At 48.1% G+C, this 22,872-nt stretch overlaps 1 protein-coding gene and 1 pseudogene across 1 annotated transcript in view; one reads left to right on the top strand and one right to left on the bottom strand.

Annotated features, from left to right (window-relative positions):
* The window catches only part of CSMD2 (CUB and Sushi multiple domains 2), a 594,109-nt gene that overhangs the window by 249,139 nt on the left and 322,098 nt on the right, over positions 1-22,872 (top strand). The window lies entirely within an intron of this gene.
* On the bottom strand, positions 18,272-18,390 carry LOC136662045 (5S ribosomal RNA; annotated as a pseudogene).

Below are 22,872 nucleotides of genomic sequence, written 5' to 3'. Positions count from 1 at the left end.
AGGAGATTGCGGCCAATGTTCATAGGCATCACTGCAGGTCAGGGGAGGATAGCCTGCAAGTAGGAGAGAGCGTTGAGTCGGGAGCCTGCAGCAGGGGCTGGCTTGGTCATTCAGGATCCCAAAGTGTATTCTCACAAACTGGTGTTCCTGACTCTTCCAGCAGAGACAGACTTGCATTCAGTGCCAAATGTTGGAGGAGAGGGGTCCTTTCCAGCAAGGAGAGGGGAACTAAGGCTGCTGATGAAGAGGACAGAAGGAAGTCCACAGGTTGAGAGGCAAGCTAAGAGCAGAATGTAGTGGAAGCAGGACAGTCCGGCGAAATGTAGGCAAATGATGCAGGGGATGGACAGAGTGGATAGAGAGATGCTTTTTTCACTCTCACATAACACCAGAACCAGGGGACATCCACTAAAATTGAGTATTGGGCGGGTTAGGACAGACAAAAGAAAATATTTCTTTACTCAGCGTGGTGGTTGGTCTGTGGCACTCCTTGCCGCAGGATGTGGTGACGGCATCTGGCCTGGATGCCTTTAAAAGGAGATTGGACACGTTTCTGGAGGAAAAATCCATTACGGGGTACAAGCCATGATGTGTATGTGCAACCTCCTGATTTTAGAAATGGGCTATGTCAGAATGCCGGATGCAAGGGAGGGCACCAGAATGAGGTCTCCTGTTATCTGGTGTGCTCCCTGGGGCATTTGGTGGGCCGCTGTGAGATACAGGAAGCTGGACTCGATGGGCCTGTGGCCTGATCCAGTGGGGCTGCTCTTATGTTCTTAACTACAATTCCCAGGAAGCCTTGCAGGTCTCTTGTTATCTGGTGTGCTCCCTGGGGCATTTGGTGGGCCGCTGTGAGATACAGGAAGCTGGACTAGATGGGCCTGTGGCCTGATCCAGTGGGGCTGTTCTTATGTTCTTAACTACAATTCCCAGGAAGCCTTGCAGGTCTCTTGTTATCTGGTGTGCTCCCTGGGGCATTTGGTAGGCCGCTGTGAGATTCAGGAAGCTGGACTAGATGGGCCTATGGCCTGATCCAGTGGGGCTGTTCTTATGTTCTTAAACTACAATTCCCAGGAGGCCTTGCAGGTCTCTTGCTATCTGGTGCGCTCCCTGGGGCATTTGGTGGGCCGCTGTGAGATACAGGAAGCTGGACTAGATGGGCCTATGGCCTGATCCAGTGGGGCTGTTCTTATGTTCTTAAACTACAATTCCCAGGAGGCCATGCAGGTCTCTTGCTATCTGGTGTGCTCCCTGGGGCATTTGGTGGGCCGCTGTGAGATACAGGAAGCTGGACTAGATGGGCCTATGGCCTGATCCAGTGGGGCTGTTCTTATGTTCTTAACTACAATTCCCAGGAGGCCTTGCAGGTCTCTTGTTATCAGGTGTGTTCCCTGGGGCATTTGGTGGGCCGCTGTGAGATACAGGAAGCTGGACTAGATGGGCCTATGGCCTGATCCAGTGGGGCTGTTCTTATGTTCTTAACTACAATTCCCAGGAGGCCTTGCAGGTCTCTTGTTATCTGGTGTGCTCCCTGGGGCATTGGGTGGGCCGCTGTGAGATACAGGAAGCTGGACTAGATGGGCCTATGGCCTGATCCAGTGGGGCTGTTCTTATGTTCTTAACTACAATTCCCAGGAAGCCTTGCAGGTCTCTTGTTATCTGGTGTGCTCCCTGGGGCATTTGGTGGGCCGCTGTGAGATACAGGAAGCTGGACTAGATGGGCCTATGGCCTGATCCAGTGGGGCTGTTCTTATGTTCTTAACTACAATTCCCAGGAAGCCTTGCAGGTCTCTTGTTATCTGGTGTGCTCCCTGGGGCATTTGGTGGGCCGCTGTGAGATACAGGAAGCTGGACTAGATGGGCCTATGGCCTGATCCAGTGGGGCTGTTCTTATGTTCTTAACTACAATTCCCAGGAAGCCTTGCAGGTCTCTTGTTATCTGGTGTGCTCCCTGGGGCATTTGGTGGGCCGCTGTGAGATACAGGAAGCTGGACTAGATGGGCCTATGGCCTGATCCAGTGGGGCTGTTCTTATGTTCTTAACTACAATTCCCAGGAGGCCTTGCAGGTCTCTTGTTATCAGGTGTGTTCCCTGGGGCATTTGGTGGGCCGCTGTGAGATACAGGAAGCTGGACTAGATGGGCCTATGGCCTGATCCAATGGGGCTGTTCTTATGTTCTTAACTACAATTCCCAGGAGGCCTTGCAGGTCTCTTGTTATCAGGTGTGTTCCCTGGGGCATTGGGTGGGCCGCTGTGAGATACAGGAAGCTGGACTAGATGGGCCTATGGCCTGATCCAGTGGGGCTGTTCTTATGTTCTTAACTACAATTCCCAGGAGGCCTTGCAGGTCTCTTGTTATCAGGTGTGTTCCCTGGGGCATTGGGTGGGCCGCTGTGAGATACAGGAAGCTGGACTAGATGGGCCTATGGCCTGATCCAGTGGGGCTGTTCTTATGTTCTTAACTACAATTCCCAGGAGGCCTTGCAGGTCTCTTATTATCTGGTGTGCTCCCTGGGGCATTGGGTGGGCCGCTGTGAGATACAGGAAGCTGGACTAGATGGGCCTATGGCCTGATCCAGTGGGGCTGTTCTTATGTTCTTAACTACAATTCCCAGAATGCCTTGCAGGTCTCTTGTTATCTGGTGTGCTCCTTGGGGCATTTGGTGGGCTGCTGTGAGATACAGGAAGCTGGACTAGATGGGCCTATGGCCTGATCCAGCGGGGCTGTTCTTATGTCCTTAACTACAATTCCCAGGAAGCCTTGCAGGTCTCTTGTTATCTGATGTGCTCCCTGGGGCATTTGGTGGGGCCGCTGTGAGATACAGGAAGCTGGACTAGATGGGCCTATGGCCTGAGCCAGTGGGGCTGTTCTTATGTTCAAATGAACCTTTGGCAAGATAGAGAGAAGGTAAAGAGGCTGGAGGGACTCAGGAGAAGCAGAGCATCAGACTGTGGCATTGCTTCAGTGGCGTAGCTAATGATAATCTATCCCAGTGCCGTGCTCACAATGATGCCCCGGAAGTGATGTCACGGCCAGGTTTTTAAAAAGTGTAATGGAGGAAAATCCACCTTTCCCCCCCCCAGCAGTTCGCCACCCACTTGCTCTGCCACCTCCCTCCAGGCTCCCCCCCCATTAGCAATACCTTACTGGTTCCCTGCTGTATCATAACAACACCTAATTGGCTTTCGGAACAATCAGGCTGCAATCCTAACCACACTTTCCTGAGAGTAAGCCACATTGAACAAAATAGGACTTACTTCTGAGTAGACCTGGCTAGGCTTGTGCCCTCAGCCTCATCGGTCAGTTTTGAGTTACAACAATCCTGTTTTTGTTATGTAATGCAGTCGTGTTTTTGTAATTCTCTGGTTATTTGGCTGTAACTTTCAATAAAACGGAGATATTTTATTGCATTCTGCATTAAATTCCACATCTAATGGTGTATATATATAACATGATGGTATTATTTGAAAAGACCAAGGTTTTCACAATTTTGTCCATTTGTGTTATTGCCCCCCTAAACCTTGTTGCCTGGTGAAATTGCTCCCTCCTGCACCCCCTTAGCTACGTCACTGCATTGCTGTTCTTAGCAGCCCTCTGGAGCAGTGTTTCCCAAACGGTGGGGTGCAACCCTCGGGTGAGTTGAAGCCCGATGCTCACTTTTGCATCGCAGAGTATTACTGGGAGCCACTGGAGACCACTTCCAGGTGTACTGGGCCCACAGCCCACTCCATTGGCCTCTGCCGGCCCCGGAATGTCTCGTGGAAGTGACTTGCTGATTGCTTCCGCAAGGCGTTTTGTTTAGGATGGAAGCATTCATGTGAAATATGCTGTCATTTTTTTCTTTTAGAAATCTCTTTTAGAAATGGAGAACTTTGTTGCAAGCATTTGATCAGTTGCGCTTGGAAATGTGAACACCCCAGTTCGAAGGCTTGCGAGCAGAATTGGTGTAAACACAGGACTTGCTCACAACGGCTTGCACTTTTGTGAGTGATCAAACTGCACAGGCCCAAACCTAACAGCCTACCACCACTGCTCCATCTCTCTTCCCCCTCTTCTAGGCACTAAGGATTAACTTTGGGGTTGGTGAAGATGACAGCAAGGAACAATTCCAGAGTTCCAGAATTCTACCAGTAGAAGACTGATGCTATGGGGCAACTACCAGTCCCAGAATTCCCAGCAGGAAACTGATGCTATGGGGCATCATTTCCACTTGGAAGGAGGCTCCTAGGGGCTTTTCTCCTGGATGGAAAGCATCAGTGTTGGCTGCTTCTAAGATGGCAGAATCTAGTCTACGTGTGACCATCTGTACATGGTCATCAGTAGAGGAATGTGAAGAATGACTATCTCCATACATAAATCCCCTTAGAGGCAAATTGGCAGTGGCACTTTGGCTTTCCAGAATGTACATGTTAGCAATACATGGCATGAAGTACCCAAGAGGAGGAGGAGGAGGAGGAGATGATGATGATGATGATGATGATGATGATGATGATGATGATTAAATTTTATATACCGTTTTTCAACAAGAAGTTCACAAAACGGTTTACAGAGACAATTAATTAAATAACTTGGGGATGAGAGAAGTGGCAGTGTGTAGTTCCAGACCCCAGCAGTACCTTTTTCCCGGTAGAAACTGGTGGTCCGTTCTAGTTCAACAGTGCCCAGTGGGGGCTGAGTGCATCTTTGGTCTAAGAGGAATCCCAGATGTTTTGATTGTGTATGTGGGGTGGGGTCATCCAAGTGCTCACCCTCTCCAGCTAATCATAGGATGTTCCCAAGGAAAGCTGCTGGGTTTTCACACTCGATAAACTGCCGTTTCTTTTTTTCTGTGGTGTTTAAATGACTGCCCGTTTAACATTTCGTCAGCCTGCTGTCTATTTGCAAAGACAAACGCAAATGGAGGACAGCCAAGTGAAGCCTCATCGAATTGATGGAGTCTGTTGGAAGCTCAGCCAAGAAGATCCGTGTTTTGCTTCTCGGCTTTATTCCCTTCTCTCCCTCCTGGTTTTATGTGGCAGAATAAAGTGGGGAAATGTGACATTGGCATGTGCTTCAGGGACACTTGGGTAGTAACTGAGATTTCACTCTTGGGAATGAAAATGGCCAGTCTAGTGCATTGGGGCTCAATGCTGCTTATCCAGTGTGTGGAGATCAGGTTGAGGAGTGGCCTTCTGCAGGAGCCAAGCCGAATTACCCAACCCCCTGCCCTGCCATCACTGCTCCAGGCAAGCCACATGGAGAGTTCTGGGGAAGGTGCCTGGTTGCTTTGGCCAGGCCTCACCCAACACAAGCAGCAGAGGAGTTTTTGGTGTCTATGGGAAGCCACACCACAACTTGATCTTGCTCAGTGTAAACTCGTGCTGGAGGCCCTTCATATCTACCCTCCCACCACAGGTTGCAGCGCACACCCCATTGGCATGGCTACACCAGGGCTGGAAAGTTGGATGGGATTTGGCCTTGTGTCACCTGAAAGTGTCACATGAAAGTTGGCATAAACCTCTGACTTCAGCTCAAGCACAATGCCATTCCTGGGGATCAGTTCACTCCTTTACCTGTGACGTTGACAGTGGAGTTTTCCAGTGATAAGACCCTTGCAGGTGCCAGTTGGCCTTGGAAGAAGCTCCAGTTCCATGTGGACCTTTCCATGTTGGAGCTGCTAAATCCAACCAATTACCGGGGGGGGGGGGGAATCACCTGGATCCATTCCTCTCTTCCCTCTTGCTGAATTTTTAAACTGTTCATTTTGCTCATTGTCTTCTAGGTAATGAAAAGATTCAAATTAGCGCTTTTTTTGGCACGGATTTCTTGCATATTAAGAATTCCTTTAAAAAACATAAATGTAATTAATTGCATCAATTATAGTAATGTGGCTAAGCCCCTGTTAGTTTTCTCATTATAAGAATCTTTTCTTTTTTCCAAGTGTCAGCTTTTTTCAAAGAGAAAGGAGGGAAAAAGAACTCCAGGCAAGGCGTGTGTTAGTGTGTGGAACTGTTTTGCAGTAGAAACTTGGAAAAGGTTCGTAAGTGTCTGATATGGGGGTGTGTGTGGAGGGGAGCATAACCACTATTGTTTAAGCTGAATGATGATGGTTAGGTGGGTGGGGTGGAGACCCTTTGGCAACATTGGGCAATTGCTCTGTGGAACTCCTTGCTGCAGGATGTGGTGAGGGTATCTGACCTGGATGCCTTTTAAAAGGGAATTGGACAAATTTGTGGAGGAAAAGTCCATCACAGGTTACAAGCCATGATGGGTACATAGAACCTCCTGGTCCTAGAAATAGGCTACCTCAAAATGCCACATACAAGGGAGTGGCAACAGAGTGCAGATGACTTGTTGTCTTGTGTGCTCCCCGAGGTGTCTGGTGGGCCACTGTGAGATACAGGAAGTTGGGCAGATGAGCCTTTGGCCTGATCCAGCGGGGCTCTTCTTAGGTTCTTAGGTTTCTAGTTTTAGCTGTTGCACTTTCAACTTAATCTTAATACTTAAAAAAAAAAAGTGAAATATGTCCTTTGAAACTGATGGTGTGCCTTGACAGTTTTTGTGCTTTGTCAGTGTGTTATGAGATGGTTGAAAATGGCTGGGTTAGAGGAAGGGGGGCAATTGCAGATGTACATGGAGTTGTGTATATTCTGTGCATCTGCACTTGGTCTGATAACTGGTGGAAAATTTTGTATCCTGGGGATCCAAACAAGTTTATGTGTTAAGACCTTCTATGGGGCATCTACATCCTGGTTTGTCTGCCTTTCCTTTCCTTTTTATCAGGCTTCCCTAGAAACCCTTATTGTCTTATTTTTAGTGAGAAGCAAACCCTATCCCTTTTTTTATGGGTGTTTCCACTGGCCTAGCATGTTTTGGGCAGTTAGTAAGAAAAATGGATCTGCAGTGGTTGCAGTGCAGGTCCATGCAATTGTGTGTTGTGTGTTACTGTGTACTATCTACCATGTGCTTTTGATCAGGGCATGAAGCCCTGTTCAAATGCAGTTCTGAATGTTGGGCTCCACATGTACAATGAGCTTAATTACAGTCACAGACTGGTTTGGTGATTGCTGTGGGGGCAAGCAGAAAATATTGGACACTAACCTTATCCGTCATTTCTTCTCCAAGATTTGTTTCTTAGCACTCAGTATGAAGACCAGTTAAGACATTTGTGAAACCTGCATTGGCTGGAATGTGCATTCAGGGTATGCACAGCTGCTCACCCTCCATCAACATAGTCCATACGTGGCCTTGCTATTGGAGAGGCCAAAAAGAGCTATTTTGAGGTCTTCTGTGCAAAAGGTTGTCTTGGATTCTTTGCTTGTGCATCTGGGACTGCACTTCCCCCCACTACCACGTGGTGACCTTCCCCCTTCATCCATGCTTGGCCTCTCTTTGGTATTCACAACAAGACCTCCTTGCTTTGAAAACCATCATGGTGACAGAAGCCCCAAGGCAAATCCTGCTGTCTGCAGTCAGGGGAGTGCTGCAAAGCAGGCTACTTCCCAGGGGGGACCCCGCAAACTGCCTCTCCTCAGCCCCCAGAGCTTTCTCTTTGGCAGCCAGCGTTTATCAGGGGAGAACCTGCTGTGCAGCTCTTAGTCCTACAGAGATCCGGATGTCTTAAATTTCCAAGGAAGGGGAGAGTGTCAAGCATTCTAAGGAGGAGGGAGAGAGGGATGGCCTGCTGTTCAGTGTGGGCACTGAAATCTGTCACATGTCCAGTGCTAATGAACTTAACTTTATTCTCTGCACATGATGTGAAAGCAGCTCAGCTCATTATACCTGCCCAACTAATTCAGTTGTCTAAATTGCCTTGCATTTTAGAAAGGGTTCCTGGTAACCTTAAGTGGGACCAAGTAAGATGTGATATGGGAAATTGTAAAATGGGCTCCTCAGCCTAGAAAAAAGGTGCTCAAAGGTGGACATGATTGAGATGTACAAAAGTATGCAGGGGATGGTTAGAGTGGATAGAGGGATGTTTTTTTTCCCCTATCACACAACACCAGAACCAGGGCACAGCCACTAAAATTGAGTGTCGGGAGAGTTACAACAGTCAAAAGAAAATATTTCTTTACCCAATGTGTCGTCAGTCTGTGGAACTCCTTGCCACATGATGTGGTGATGCAATCTGGCCTAGATGCCGAAACACTTCCCAGCCCTTTTCTGCCCTACCCACACCTCCCCTCCACCCGGCAGTGCACTTATCCTGGTTGGCAGGTGACACTCCTTTGCCGGTGGAGGCCTGGTGGTGCAGGCCTAACCGCCAGCAGCACTGGCCTCTGTGAGGTTGCAATGTGCTTGGCAGCTCATTTGCGACTGTGTGTGTTCCTGTTCCAACAACTGTAGCCGGCATAGGATCGGGCCCTTAATGTCAATTACCATATTTTTCGCTTCATAAGACGCACTTTTCCCCCCCAAAAAAGTGGGGGGGAAAGTGTGTGCGTCTTATGGAGCGAATACTGCAAAAAAGAGTGCACGTTGGGGACCTTAATGAAGGGGGGATCTTCATGCCAGTTTATGATCCCATTCACCCTAATAAAGGGAGGGATGTTCATGCCAGTTTATGATCCTGTTCACCCTAAGAAGGGGGGATCTTCATGCCAGTCTATGATCCCATTCACCCTAATAAAGGGAGGGATCTTCATGCCAGTTCATGATCCCATTCACCCTAATAAAGGGAGGGATCTTCATGCCAGTTTATGATCCCATTCACCCTAATAAAGGGAGGGATCTTCATGCCAGTCTATGATCCCATTCACCCTAATAAAGGGAGGGGTCTTCATGCCAGTTCATGATCCCGTTCACCCTAAGAAGGGGGGGATCTTCATGCCAGTTTATGATCCCATTCACCCTAATAAAGGGAGGGATCTTCATGCCAGTTCATGATCCCATTCACCCTAATAAAGGGGGGTATCTTCATGCCAGTTTATGCTCACATTCAAAAAATGTCATTCAAAAAATGTGGCATTAGCAATGCCTTAGATGAAAGTGAAGAAGGTATCTTATATGAAGACAGCGAAGAAAGTGATGTCAGTGATTGTGAGCAAATGAGCTTCATAAATTCTGACTCTAGCGATGATGAGTTCTTGGGGTTTCCAGAAAACCAGAGTACTCAAACCTTTAAGTCTCTCCATTTGTTAATGACAGTGATAATGGTTCTTAATGCCACTGTTGACTGCTGTTCACTTTACATGGTTCAAATGTTATTCTGTTATAGTTTATTAAATATTTTATTACACTATTTGGTTCAGAATATTTTTTTTCCCTGTTTTCCTCCTCTAAAAAATAGGTGCGTCTTATGGTCAGGTGCGTCTTATGGAGCGAAAAATACAGTAAATATGCCCCGCATGGGATCTTTGTCCCACATCCCCGGCTATCTTGAGGTATCACGGATCAAGTATCACGGATCGTGTGTTGTTGTCGTGTGTTTTTTTTTTTTTTCCAGAACAAACAGACAGAACAAACAGAACAATTTTCTACATGGCATTAAATTTGTTTTGAGCATGGGAAAACAGCCGCTCCGCTTGATGAGCTTTTAAATCATCGGTTGCAATGCCCTTCCTTTTGCGGCAAAGCTGTGTGATGGGGGGGATGGAGCGAGGGGTTAAAAGGGAAAACAGCTGCACAGATGATAAAAAGCGAGGCAAGCGAATGGTGAGGCAGATTAATAACACTTAGAACTTAATGGCACTTGGAATGTGCAAAAAGCTCTGCCAACACCAGCTAATTAGTTTGCTTCTCTTCTCCCCCCTCCCCCCCGGTTGTTTTCCACCCTCTGCCCTGACCACTGCTCAAGAAAAGGAACCAGCAGAGAGCATCATGTGTGATGCTGCAGTAGGTCCATTGTGTTACTATGGGCGCAATCCTAACCAACTTTTGAGCACTGACTTCACCCCAATGCAGCCCCAAGGTAAGGTGACAAACATGCCCTTACCTTGAGGAGGCCCCCTTGACTGCCTCCCCACTGCAGGTTGCAGGTATGCCACATTGGCACAGCTGTGTCAGTGCTAGAAGTTTGGTTCGGATTGCGGCCTACAATACTTTAAGATATTTAGAGAATCCTTATTCAAAAAGGACATAGTGGAAATGGAAAAGGTGCAAAAGAGAGCGACTAAGATGATGACTGGGCTGGGGCACCTTCCTTATGAGGAAAGGCTACGGCGTTTGGGCCTCTTCAGCCTAGAAAAGAGACGCTTGAGGGGGGACATGATTGAGACATACAAAATTATGCAGGGGATGGACAGAGTGGATAGGGAGATGCTCTTTACACTCTCACATAACACCAGAACCAGGGGACATCCACTAGAATTGAGTGTTGGGAGGGTTAGAACAGACAAAAGAAAATCTTTCTTTACTCAGCATGTGGTTGGTCTGTGGAACTCCTTGCCACAGGACGTGGTGATGGCGTCTGGCCTGGACGCCTTTAAAAGGGGATTGGACAGGTTTCTGGAGGAAAAATCCATCACGGGTTGCAAGCCATGATGTGCAACCTCCTGATTTTAGAAATGGGCTATGTCAGAATGCCAGATGCAAGGGAGGGCACCAGGATGAGGTCTCTTGTTATCTGGTGTGCTCCCTGGGGCATTTGGTGGGCCGCTGTGAGATACAGGAAGCTGGACTAGATGGGCCTATGGCCTGATCCAATGGGGCTGTTCTTATGTTCTTATTTCACTCGTTTATCCTGCCCTTCCTCCAAAGGGTTGTGCCTTTATAATGGAGAAGTGCTTTCAGCATGAGTGTTTTTGTCAATCTTCCTTATCTGAAGAGCCCAAAGTGCAGGCAAGTAGCCTGCATGCTACAGAGAGTCATCCTCTAGTGCAGCCATTTTCAACCACTGTGCTGTGGCACACTGGTGTGTCGCAGACGGTCTGCAGGTGTGCCACAGGAATTTGGGGAAATATCATTTGTTAGTAGGGCTACTGGGGGATGAGAGCCACTATTGTCAGTGTGTTATGCCTTGTCAATTGTCAAAAAAACTGATGGTGTGCCTTGACAATTTTAGTGTCTTGTCAGTGTGTCATGAGATTAAAAAGGTTGAAAATCACTGCTCTAGTGTGCAAGCCTTCATGTTCAGCTAAAGAAGGTGGTTAATCAAGAAGCACCCTGAGCTTCTACATAAAAAAGAGATACAGTAATGGGCATGTAGGAGGCATGTGGGGGCAATATCTATACAGGTACCTCTCTGTATCCACGGTTCTGAATCTATGGGTGGTGGTGGAACAGAACCCCTATGGATACAAGAGCCTGCCTGTATTTGGGAAGCTGACATTTCCAGTCTCCTTGGGACACGACAGCATTTGCTCCCAGAAGGAGTTCTGAACCATGAGCTTGTGCGTTGCCACTAGCCGTTCTATTATAAACGACCGTTCCCTTGCACTTCATTTGCTGCATGCAAGTGCTGTATTTAGAGGCAGCCCCCATGGTGGGTGAGAAAGAGGGAGAGGGATTCAGCCAGGGCTCTGGCATCGCACACAGAGGAGGCCCAGCACATGACGGCTAAAGAACTGAAGGGCAACGTGGCTATTTGAAAGTTACCCAGGGGAAGATTAAAACATCCTGTTGAATGCCTGGGACAAAAGGCGGCCTGCAGAGAGAGCCAATGAATCAGGCAGCTCACCCTGTGAATGGGGGGAAAAACTGGTAGCCCTGCGTGTGTCCAGCACTTAATTGTAGTGAGTGCTTTTCCTACTTTGGTGCTCAAGCATTGGTTGATCAGTGCGCAGTGTGGTGGGATGCTGATGTGTCAGCAGCACTGAAGAGAGTGTCTGACGGAGAGCGAAACCCTCTAGATGTCACGGTAGGAATCTTCGGTGAACGTCACTGAGACGTTCTCTCACTGGGGTGAGAGCAGGCACTGAGAGAAAGCTGCTTGAAGGACTCCCCCTTGGGATTTTTCTTTGGGTGTCTTCTCAAACTGCACTCTTCAGAAAGGCTTGTTTATGCTCTCAGTCCCTGGGACAGGAGCTCATTTATCACCTGACAACTTCCTGGTTCAATGGTACTTTGGAGGCTGAAGGGCAGTCATCAACTCATGACCGGATCAAGGGGCCATGACTCACTTTTCCTTCCATCCTGATCTACAAATTAAATGTCTTGCTGCGTTCTCATTTATTTTGTGGAGATGGATGGGCATTGCATGTGTGGCCGTCTGCTCTGGGTCATAAGCAGTCAGTGGGATCAGGGCTGCCTTTGCCAGAAAGCTCCAATAGCCAGTGACCTAAAATTTAAGGGGCACTGAGGAACGGTCTGTCCAAAGACAGAGTCATTTGGTGGCTGGGGTAAGAACATAAGAACAGCCCCAATGGATCAGGCCATAGACCCATCTAGTCCAGCTTCCTGTATCTCACAGCAGCCCCACCAGATGCCCCAGGGTGAAGGCATACCCTTCATACCCAGGGATAAGGACATACCCTCCTATCCACAGGGGATTCATTCCACAGATCCCCCCACGGATATGGGGATGCTTGTATTATTAGCGACCCTATTCTAAGCAAGAAATAGCACCCTCTTTCTTAGCAAGAAACACTTGCCGGTAAGCATTTTAAAAATGCCATTTCTGCCCAATGTTGCATGTACACAACAGGGATCAAATGTGTGCACCTGTGGGCTGGGTAAAAAAGGGTTATTAATGGGGGTGGGAGAGAGGCAATTGAAACTGTGGATATGGGATCCATGCCTGTATCAGTCCAAGGGTTACAGCATGTGGGGAAGTGAGAGATGGACAAGGAAACCGAGCATGCTGGGTAAATGAGCTAAATGGGCAAAAGACCCAGGCATGACCTGGAAACCTTGATAACCGAACCTGGTCACATTTGTCTTGGAGCAAAGCTCCTCACCGTCATTATCTTGATGTTTTCCTGAAGACAACCCTGTAGGGTGAGCAGGTATTATCATCACCATGTTACAGATGGGGAAGACTGAGGCTACAAGGGACTAACTTTTCCAAGGCCACTCCATGGGTTCATGCCAGAGATGAGATTCAAAACTGGGGAGGTCCAAATTTGGTCATGATTGAGACATAAAAATTATGCAGGGGATGGACAGAGTGGATAGAGAGATGCTCTTTACACTCTCACATAATACCAGAACCAAGGGACATCCACTAAAATTGAGCGTTGGGAGGGTTAGGACAGACACAAGAAAATATTTCTTTACTCAGCGTGTGGTTGGTCTGTGGAACTCCTTGCCGCAGGATGGGGTGATGGCCTCTGGCCTGGACGCCTTTAAAAGGGGATTGGACAAGTTTCTGGAGGAAAAATCCATTACGGGTTACAAGCCATGATGTGTATGTGCAACCTCCTGATTTTAGAAATGGGCTATGTCAGAATGCCAATGCAAGGGAGGGCACCAGGATGCAGGTCTCTTGTTATCTGGTGTGCTCCCTGGGGCATTTGGTGGGCCGCTGTGAGATACAGGAAGCTGGACCAGATGGGCCTATGGCCTGATCCAGTGGGGCTGTTCTTATGTTCTTAACTACAATTCCCAGGAGGCCTTGCAGGTCACTTGTTATCTGGTGTGCTCCCTGGGGCATTTGGTGGGCCGCTGTGAGATACAGGAAACTGGACTAGATGGGCCTATGGCCTGATCCAGTGGGGCTGTTCTTATGTTCTTATGCAGCTCAGACTCAAAGTCACTGGGCTGCTGCACCATGTGAAACATTCTGCATACATAGAAAGCACTATAGAAACGCTGTGTGGTGTTTGTGAAAGCATGCTGTTAGTGCATGAGCCAGGAGGTCCCTGGTCCAGTTCTCATGGTGATGCTTTGCTGGGTATTGCCAACTCTGAAGCCAGTCTTTTGGAATGCTGAAATCCTCCCAATTAGCGATGCCAGGGGTCTGGCGTTTCTGCAGAGTGGGGAGAAACGGCTCTGTGTTCCTGCATATCTCAAAGGGCCCCTCCCCCTTTTAATGTCAAAGGACTCAATTAATATTTGCCAAGAATTAACTGAGATTTTACTGTCCATCCTAAGAGCTTTAGGAACTTAGCTTTCAATTTATGATAATTGCTTTTGATGACAATGAGACATGGGCCCTGGGCAAGGCAGAAGGGGGGGGGGGGAAATCCCGCAACCTGGATCAAAATTGGGTGGCATTTAGATCTAGCCTTTTCTTCTTTCCCCCTTGAGCTTCTGTAATTAAAAAGACTTTTTGTGCATATAGAGAAGGTTTACTTGTTTGAGCTTCTGTTCTTGGCAGCCAAGGGGAATTTCCTGAACACTTTAGGGACATGCATTCCTTGCAAGGACCTGCCGGTGCATTCCCTGGCTCCTTCATTTACTCCCCTGCAAAAGCTGTGAGTGATGGCTTGGAGGGTGTGTCTGTTTACCTTTTCTTGTTGGCATGCATGCTTTGCAAACAGGGGCACCTCCCATGCCATCACTCCCATGCCATCATGCCACTGCCTTTGCAAGGGGGTGAATGAAGGAGCCCCAGAGATAAAGCCATCATACAAATCATGCCACCCTGGAATATTTCTGCAAACCTTGAAGGCTTGCAATTAACACTCGCTTTTGAAGTAAGTAGAGGGAAGATTTGTTCATGCTTATCATAGTTTCATTGGTGTGATTTGTTGCAAATTTGGGATAATTAAGTCCAAGGGGACAATATGATAGATTGCGAGTGTGGTTGGGTGACAGGCTGTGTATGCCAGCAATCAATTAGCTTTTGACATTATTTTCCCTGTAGAGCAGTTTTTTTTTTAGGGGGGGATTTCAGAAGTGTTCCCCTTCCTCCTCCTCCCACAACAAAAACATCTGTAAACACAATGGTTTTCAGGTAGTGTGACCCAAGGGCTCTGCCATTCCATTTGGCGTGTGGCAAATTGGGCAGGAAGTTTTGCCTCCCAAGTCGAGCTCTACACAGCCACTTCCAGAAGCTTGGCAACCCAATCAAAACACCTTTATTGGCATAAAAAACATGTAAACCAAATTACAACAGTCTCTAAAAGAATATAAACTTATGAGTAAGCTTGGCAACCCGGGACTTTGGTGATGACATCATTGCTGAATGTCCATCTCCTTTGTCCGAAAATGTGGCCAACTCCAGCTTTAAATTGTTTCTCAAAACAATTTAAATACAGCCTCAGTGTTTCTCAAACTTTTTTTTTAGCAACGGGACCCAGTTTTCAAAATGGCAATCTGTCGGGGGCCACCGGAAGTGGTGTTGTTAACTTGGAAGCTACGTCATCAGTCTAGGCTCCAGACTCATGCTACGGTCATCCAAAGGCCCCATGACACAGCACACTCATGCTGTTATTTTGCATAGCTTAGAATTCAAACATTCTGGCTCAGAAGTCAAAGCAGAAGGAAGACTTGAATCCTTCTCCAACCGCACAATTTCCCCCCCTTTCCAGCGTCCCATTTTCCCACCGATTCAGGGCAAAGCACCAGGTTCCTCTCCCACTAGGAACTCACCCTGCCCAGCAGCTCTGTATCCTCTATTTCCAGCTCTGTATTTTCAGTGGTGGTTGAGCTGGGTGCTACATAGCCCACCTGGTGGGTCTTGCCCCACAGTTGAGAAACGCTGAATTATTGCGTTCATTCCAATTCTACCAAGGACAAAATAATGGGGCTCTAAGGAAAGCTAATTAGCAGGAGGCAAGAGACAAGATCCTTAGAAGGAGAAAAGGCAGGGCAAAGTCTTGAGGGCTGGGGGGGGGGGGGTTAATTGTGTTCCTTGAGCCCAAGGAAGCCTATATGAAATCTCAATCTTCCTATAACACATTAAAAGATAGAACAAGCCCCCCCCCCACACACACACGCACAAGAAGAGGCAGAGACTGCAATCCTAACTTTACTTTCCTGGGACTAAGTGCCATTGAACACAACAGGACTTACTTCTGAGTAGAGCTGGTTAGGATTGTGCCCAGAGACACTCACTATTCTTACAGCCAATGTGACTGCACAAGGCAAAATGATGAGAGGTAGAAGGGGTTTGCAGAATTATTGGCCTTGGGCTGTGCCTCCAACCAAGGTTGCCTGCCCCTTCTGTGTGGCTTAAGATTGTGGCATTGCAGGGGTCGTGGCATCCAAGTGCCAGCTGAGGGCGAGAGGGGTCGCAGAAGGGGGAAGCGGGCCCTTCACATGCAAGCATGGCTGTAGTCGTTGGAGGCAGCCAGTGGGACAGCTATGATAGTTAAAGCAAACACCGTGCGCTTGAGGAAGTGTACCTTTGAGTTCCAGTGGCTGAGGTCCCATAGAGGAAGGCCTTCACCTTCCTGCCCAAGGAACCTCCAGAGCCGTGGGATGAGAATCAAAAGGTTGAACAAGATGGATTTGGTCTGATTGATTGAGGCCGTTTTAATGTTTTGTGACTCTCCCTGTCTCGTTCTTGCCATCACTGCTGCTGTTTCTTGACTGGCAGGGAGGAGCCAAAAAGGGGGGGGTTTGCACTGGTGCTTTTACGTTAAATTGCCACTTAAGCACCCACAAACACACACTCCCCAGCTGCTGTTTTAGAGTTCAATGCAGTTTGACTGGGAATTTCGCTAATACACTGTTGGCAATGGCGGGTTTGCAAGTGTGTGCGGAATCACTGGCAGTAAATGCTCCAGTCAAACTCCAAGAGGATTTTTAATGGCCTTTTATTGATGGAAAGAGGAGGAAAAGTTCATCTACTCTGTGGCTAATTTTGGCCAATTTCTGCAAAATGAGACTGCGGCTGGGAGCGGAGGAACGGCTTAGAAGTTACGCCACTAGTAAACCGATTAACATATTGCGCCTCTTTCTGCATTTGCAAAAAAGCGTCTTTGTGAGGCTGCTCGAAGCGTCTGTCGTTTCAGGCTAATTGGCCAAAGGACAGTATCAGATGGCTTGGAAGGAAGCTCTTTTCTATGGGCAAGGTTGACTTTTTAAAAATTTAAGGGAGTAAGGCACAAACCATCACCGCTGTGGGTGGTAACCTAGTGAGACCCTCCCAGTTGTCTGCTTCCGCTTCTAAAGAAAAGAAGTCACAACAAATTGCCTTCCTGGAGTCTGTGGATAAACATTAATTTGGACTGTGTAGATTCCAGCCTGAGGAGCAGATGGGACGCTGCGTCGTAGTTACTGGAAGCGGAGCAGATGGGGCTGGGGACGAGGGATGGCGCGGGGGCGACCAGCACACAGCAACAGAATGTGCACTTTGCACGTTGACACTCCCATGTTTGTCCTTGTCTCTCCGTTTGCACAATCTCGGGTCTCAGCGCTGGCAAAACGAAGACTGTGGCCATGAGCCTGTTGGGGCACTGCTGTCAGGCAGCATGTATAGCACTGGTGAGCTACACTGCTTGACTCGGAGTGCAATCCTAACCAACTTTCCAGCACTGGCATAGGCTGTGCCACTGGGGCACGTGCTTCATCCTGCAGTTAGGGGCAGTCATGGAGGCCTCCTCAAGGTAAGGCAATGTTTGTTTCCTTCCTTCGGAGTTGCATTGCCCTTAAGTCAGCGCTGGAAAGTTAGGATTGCGGCCTCAGAGTCTCTCCTTTGCCAAGAAGAAGGAAGTGCGTCTTAAACAGAAGGCAGGAGACCACAAGTTGCTTGCTGCTGGAATTGACACCCTTGTGGCAAGATCCCTGTCTCTGCCTCTTCATTTAGCATGACTCCTCATGTGCCCATGAGTTTCCCTGACCCAGCTACCACCAAATGACAAAGAGCAGGGGGCAGAGAAACTCACATAGTGGCAGTCAGGATTTATGCAGCAAACGGAGCCAAACATTGTCTGCAAGAAGTGTGAGACACTACAGGGATGCCAGTCTCCCATGGCCACTGCAAAAGCTTCATCCAGCACTCCCGGTTACTGGGTCACCATGAGATGTTAATGGGGATGGCTGTGTGGCTCCTACATGGTGGCGCAAAGGCTGTGTACACATTCACGGGGGTACATGACAGCTGTCCTTGTCCACGGTGTACACATTTAATTTTTGTTCAGCCCTGTTGTTATCTCTAGTCAAACAGCATTTGCAGGTTTTCAGGGACTTCAGAAACCTGCTTTGCCTATTTACAGTGAGGCAGAACAAACATTAGTGTAGCTGCTGTGAGGACTGATGGCTCCCTCATGCTGCCTTTGCATCTCTGGGGGAAAAACGAACAAAACAAAAACATCCATCAGTACACAGCCCTGTATGCAGGTTCTTCACTTAGATATCTCTCCCAGGGTCCCTTCTCATGTTCCCTTTGTGGCATGGAAGCAGCCTGCCAGGTGGGACATACACGAGAAGCTTGCAGCAACATGCTGTTCCCACAGCAGCATTGTTCCGGGTTCCAGAACAGGCAATGGTTGGCAACCGTCAGTCTCGAAAGACTATGGTATAAGCCTACAGCACCCGGTATTCCCAGGCGGTCTCCCATCCAAGAACTAACCAGGCCTGACCCTGCTTAGCTTCCAAGATCAGATGAGATTGGGCATGTGCAGGGTAATACCAGTATGGGAAAGTGTTGAAACACCCCCACAGTGCTGTAGTTCTCTGCCTTGTCCTGCCTAGAATTGGACCTCAAGTCTTCTGCATTCCAGGTAAGGGCTCTACCACTGAACTACAACCTGTTCTAACAGTACCTTTCTGAAATATATTGCCTGTCCCAGATACTTTTCTGCCACATCAAATGCCCCAAAGTGAAGCATTGGGAGTGAAACCAAATCAAACCATGGGTGTTTTTTTTTTGGGGGGGGGGGGGCAGTTATTTATTTACAATTGGACCTCAGTATCTGTGGATCATTTTGAATCTGCAGGTGGGGTCCATCTCCCATGGATGGGAGACTTTCTGAGGCCTTGTGCAACCTCCCCAAGTCTCAGAAAGCCTCCAAAGGCCTCCTGGAGGTCTTAGAAAGGCATGTCCAGTTTTTGCTTCCAGTCATGTCCGGAACGTCAGGTGAGGCACTCCAGCATAGGTTAGGAACCTGACACTTGAGTCAGACCAATGGGTTTTGAACCCGCAGATAAAGGATCACCTGTATTACTTATTTTTTCACATTTTTATAGCACCCTCTCTCCTTCAGCATGGTATACATAGTTCTCCTCCTTTTGGCCTCACAACACCCCTGTGAGGTAGATGAGTCTGAGAGAGTGTGACTGGCCCAAGGTCCTCTAGGAAGCTGCATGACTGAGCAGGGACCTGAACCTGGATCTTCCAAATTTAAGTCTGACTTCTGAGCGACTAAACTATCCTGGCTGTCAGGATTCTCCTTCCTTTCCACTTGGGGAGTACTCAAGGTAGTTTTTGATCAGACTACAAATGCAGTTCAGGAAAAGGGTCCACAATAGCACCCACTTGCAAAACTCTCAACAGCCATGCAGGCACCTCCTTGGTTGGATGAACTTGGCACCCCTGAAGGCAAGTGGTTCATTGCCCCCTGCTTGCAGATTTATTGTCAGGGAAACTGTTCTCATCAGGCACTTCAAGGTCAGTGGAGAGAAACCGGCAGTAAATACTTTGGCTTTGCAGAGAGAGGGGTGGTGTTTGCCTTAGTCTGGGCCTGGCAGGCCACTTAAAGCAAATAAATGAATGCTGATCTCCGTGTATGTATTGATCCTGGTTTTTGTATGGATCAGGTCCCCTTGCGCCTAAAAAAGCACCTCAGTGCATTAGTATATTCACAGGCCTTCCTGGGTATGCTCAGATTTTAACACGGTCTCTCCCAGTGTTTCTCAAACTGTGGGTCGGCACCCACTAAGTGGGTCGCGAGCCAATTTCTGGTGGGCCCCCATTCATTTCAATATTTCATTTTTAATGTATTTGATTTGATGCTCCCATACTATGTGACTGCATTTGGGGAAATGTGACAGACTTGTACTTTTAACAAGCTACTATGTATATTCTTTTAACAAAGATAGTCAATGGGACTTACTTCTGGGTAAGTGTGGGTAGGACTGCAGCCTACAATTGTTAAGAATTTCCCTGCTTGACGATGCCACTTCCGGTCATGACATAACTGCTGGTGGGTCCTGACAGATTCTCATTCTAAAAAGCGGGTCCTGGTGCTAAATGTGTGAGAACCACTGGTCTCTCCTCATCCGTTTGTCTGTCATTGCATCCCCCCTTTCCTTCCTTTTCCTTGTAAATGTTCCTTGAGATTGCAGAATTTCAGGTGGGGTCTCGCCATTGCTAATTTTATGTTTGTATGTCTCCCTATTTGAAAATACCTGGGTCAGTACTCTGATCTCCCCCCCCCACCACTTCTACATGACTTGATGCCCACAAACAGAGGGCAGTGATGTCACAATATCACATGACATTGTGATGTCATTTACAGATTCTTCCCAGAGGAGGGGGTGCTGGTGGCTTTGCACCCTTTTCCTTCTCCAGTGGAGGCTCCCCTTTGAAGAAGAAACCGGGGACAGGAAACCACCAGCAAAACTAGGGAGCCTTATAGGAAGTCATGCACCCCACTTGGCACAGCACCTGCGGCAGGTGCCCCTCAGGCTCCACCCTAGTTACGCTTCTGCCCTACACTCATGGGCCACAAGTACATGTTGACAGAGCACCACACATAAGAACATAAGAACCGCCCCACTGGATCAGGCCATAGGCCCATCTAGTCCAGCTTCCTGTATCTCACAGTGGCCCACCAAATGCCCCACGGAGCACACCAGATAACAAGATACCTGCAAGGCTTCCTGGGAATTGTAGTTAAGAACATAAGAACAGCCCCACTGGATCAGGCCATAGGCCCATCTAGTCCAGCTTCCTGTATCTCACAGCGGCCCACCAAATGCCCCAGGGAGCACCCCAGATAACAAGAGACCTACATCCTGGTGCCCTCCCTTGCATCTGGCATTCTGACATAGTCCACCTCCAAAATCAGGAGGTTGCGTGCACACATCATGGCTTGTACCCCGTAATGGATTTTTCCTTCAGAAACTTGTCCAGTCCCCTTTTAAAGGCATCCAGGCCAGACGCCATCACCACATCCTGTGACAAGGATCCACAGACCAACCACATGCTGAGTAAAGAAATATTTTCTTTTGTCTGTCCTAACTCTCCCATCACTCAATTTGAGTGGATGTCCCCTGGTTCTGGTGTTAAGTGAGAGCGTAAAGAGCATCTCCCTATCCACTCTGTCCATCCCCTGCATAATTTTGTATGTCTCAATCATGTCTCCCCTCAGGCGTCTCTTTTCTAGGCTGACACAAAAAGAACCTATTTGTGTGTGTGTGTGTGTGTGTGTGTGTGTGTGTGTGTAGGATTCAATACATTTTCCTGGGCAGCTCTCAGCTTGTCTGTTTCAGTTTCACTCCTGACTACCATCAGGTCCTGACCCACTGGTGGGTCCTGACCCACACTTTGGGAAACAACTGGTTTAGGAGCTAGTTAAGGTATGATGCTTGCCTGTGTGAGATTGAGAAGATATGTAGTGAGTTGTTTTTTTTTGGGGGGGGGGGGGAGGTTTAAATCTCTGGCCCTCCTGGTGCAGTGGCTGTATAGGAGCAGTGATGACAGTCATTTGTAATAGAAAGCGCTGACACAGCCATAACTCTGCTGGTTGGGAACGGATCAAACTACACACAGCCTCCATTAGAGGAGTGGCAGGGGGCTGACTTGGAGAGGCGGTTTAAGGCCAGCTGAAGCTCCCTCTTCTCTCCTGCTGTTGTAATTTGCGTTCTCTTTGAACAATAAATTCAGGCAGGCGGTTTTTTATCGCCTTTGTTGTTTCCCCATTTTGAGGCATACTTAGCTTTTTAAAAAAAAAAATCCTGAAATATCACTAAAGTTAATCACAGACCTTTCTCTAAAATTTAACACATCTGCCTAGGGAATCTTAATCGCATTAGTCTTTGTTCAAGGGATGTTTTTGACCTTCAAATATGAAAAAGGGAAGGGATGCACATGGCTTTCAGAGACATTAATGTCTCGCCACCCCACCTAGGAGTTGGAATGAACCTCTTGGAAAGCTTTATATTGGAAGCAGCATCTAGTGTCTCACACCTTTTTCGCCTCCAAGTGGAGGGGGTGCATGGCTGTCCTGGAACATGGAGGGTAAATAAAGTTTGGTTTGGTCTCAGGAGGCTGATGGAGTTTCCCTTTCTCTCTGATTGCTTAGGACCCAGTCTTGCTGGCCCCTTGATCCAAATTCCCAGGTTTAAAATACTCCACAGGGGAGGTGAGGCACCTTCAAGGTTATAGATGGTTGCCAGGCCCTATTAATGGATTGTGTCTGAAAACCATATGGTTTCTCAGTGCCCAGCATCACCTCCTTCAAATGCACCCACACAAAGCATTTCAAAACCAGAGAGAACCATCACACCACATGATCCTCTCCTCACATCTAGGATGTGGCATACAGCGTCCACTTACGGATCTCTGTGGAGGAGTGTGAAGGAATGCAGAGGAGTTGGCTGGCAAAAATGGACAGCATCTTGAGACTTGATTTGCAGCTGTCTGTGAAAGTTTTCAGAACACAAGAACTCGCAAAGCCAGGATGGCGACAGTTCTACTACGAAGGAATGGAGGGTTCCATGAGTCTCTCTCATGGAACAGGACCTGCCAAAAGGCTATGGGAGGCAATGGGGTTTATGGTCAGCCTGCCTATGTAACTGCTGTGAATCTGTGAGCAAGGCATTATATCAATACTTAAGTAAGTAAGGGCGCAATCCTAACCCCTTATGTCAGTGCTTTCCAGCACTGACGTAAGGGCAATGCAGCTCCGAGGTAAGCGAACAAACTTTCCCTTACTTTGAGGAGGCCTCCGTGAGTGACACCCAACTGCAGGATGCAGCACACATCCCATTGGCATCGCTATGCCAGTGCTGGAAAGCACTGACATAAGGGGTTAGGATTGTGCCCTAAGTAAAAGCCCAATCCTATCCAACTTTCCAGCACCAGTGCAGCCGCAATGCAGCCCCGTGGTAAGGGAACAAATGTTCCCATAACTTGAGGAGGCCTCGGTGACTTCCTCCCCACCACAGGATGCAGCTCA

The sequence above is a fragment of the Tiliqua scincoides genome, chromosome 10, assembly GCF_035046505.1.
Source record: "Tiliqua scincoides isolate rTilSci1 chromosome 10, rTilSci1.hap2, whole genome shotgun sequence".
NCBI classification, from domain to species: Eukaryota; Metazoa; Chordata; class Lepidosauria; order Squamata; family Scincidae; genus Tiliqua; species Tiliqua scincoides.
Note: the sequence above shows the minus strand (reverse complement) of the source record. Positions and strands in the feature narration are given on the sequence as shown.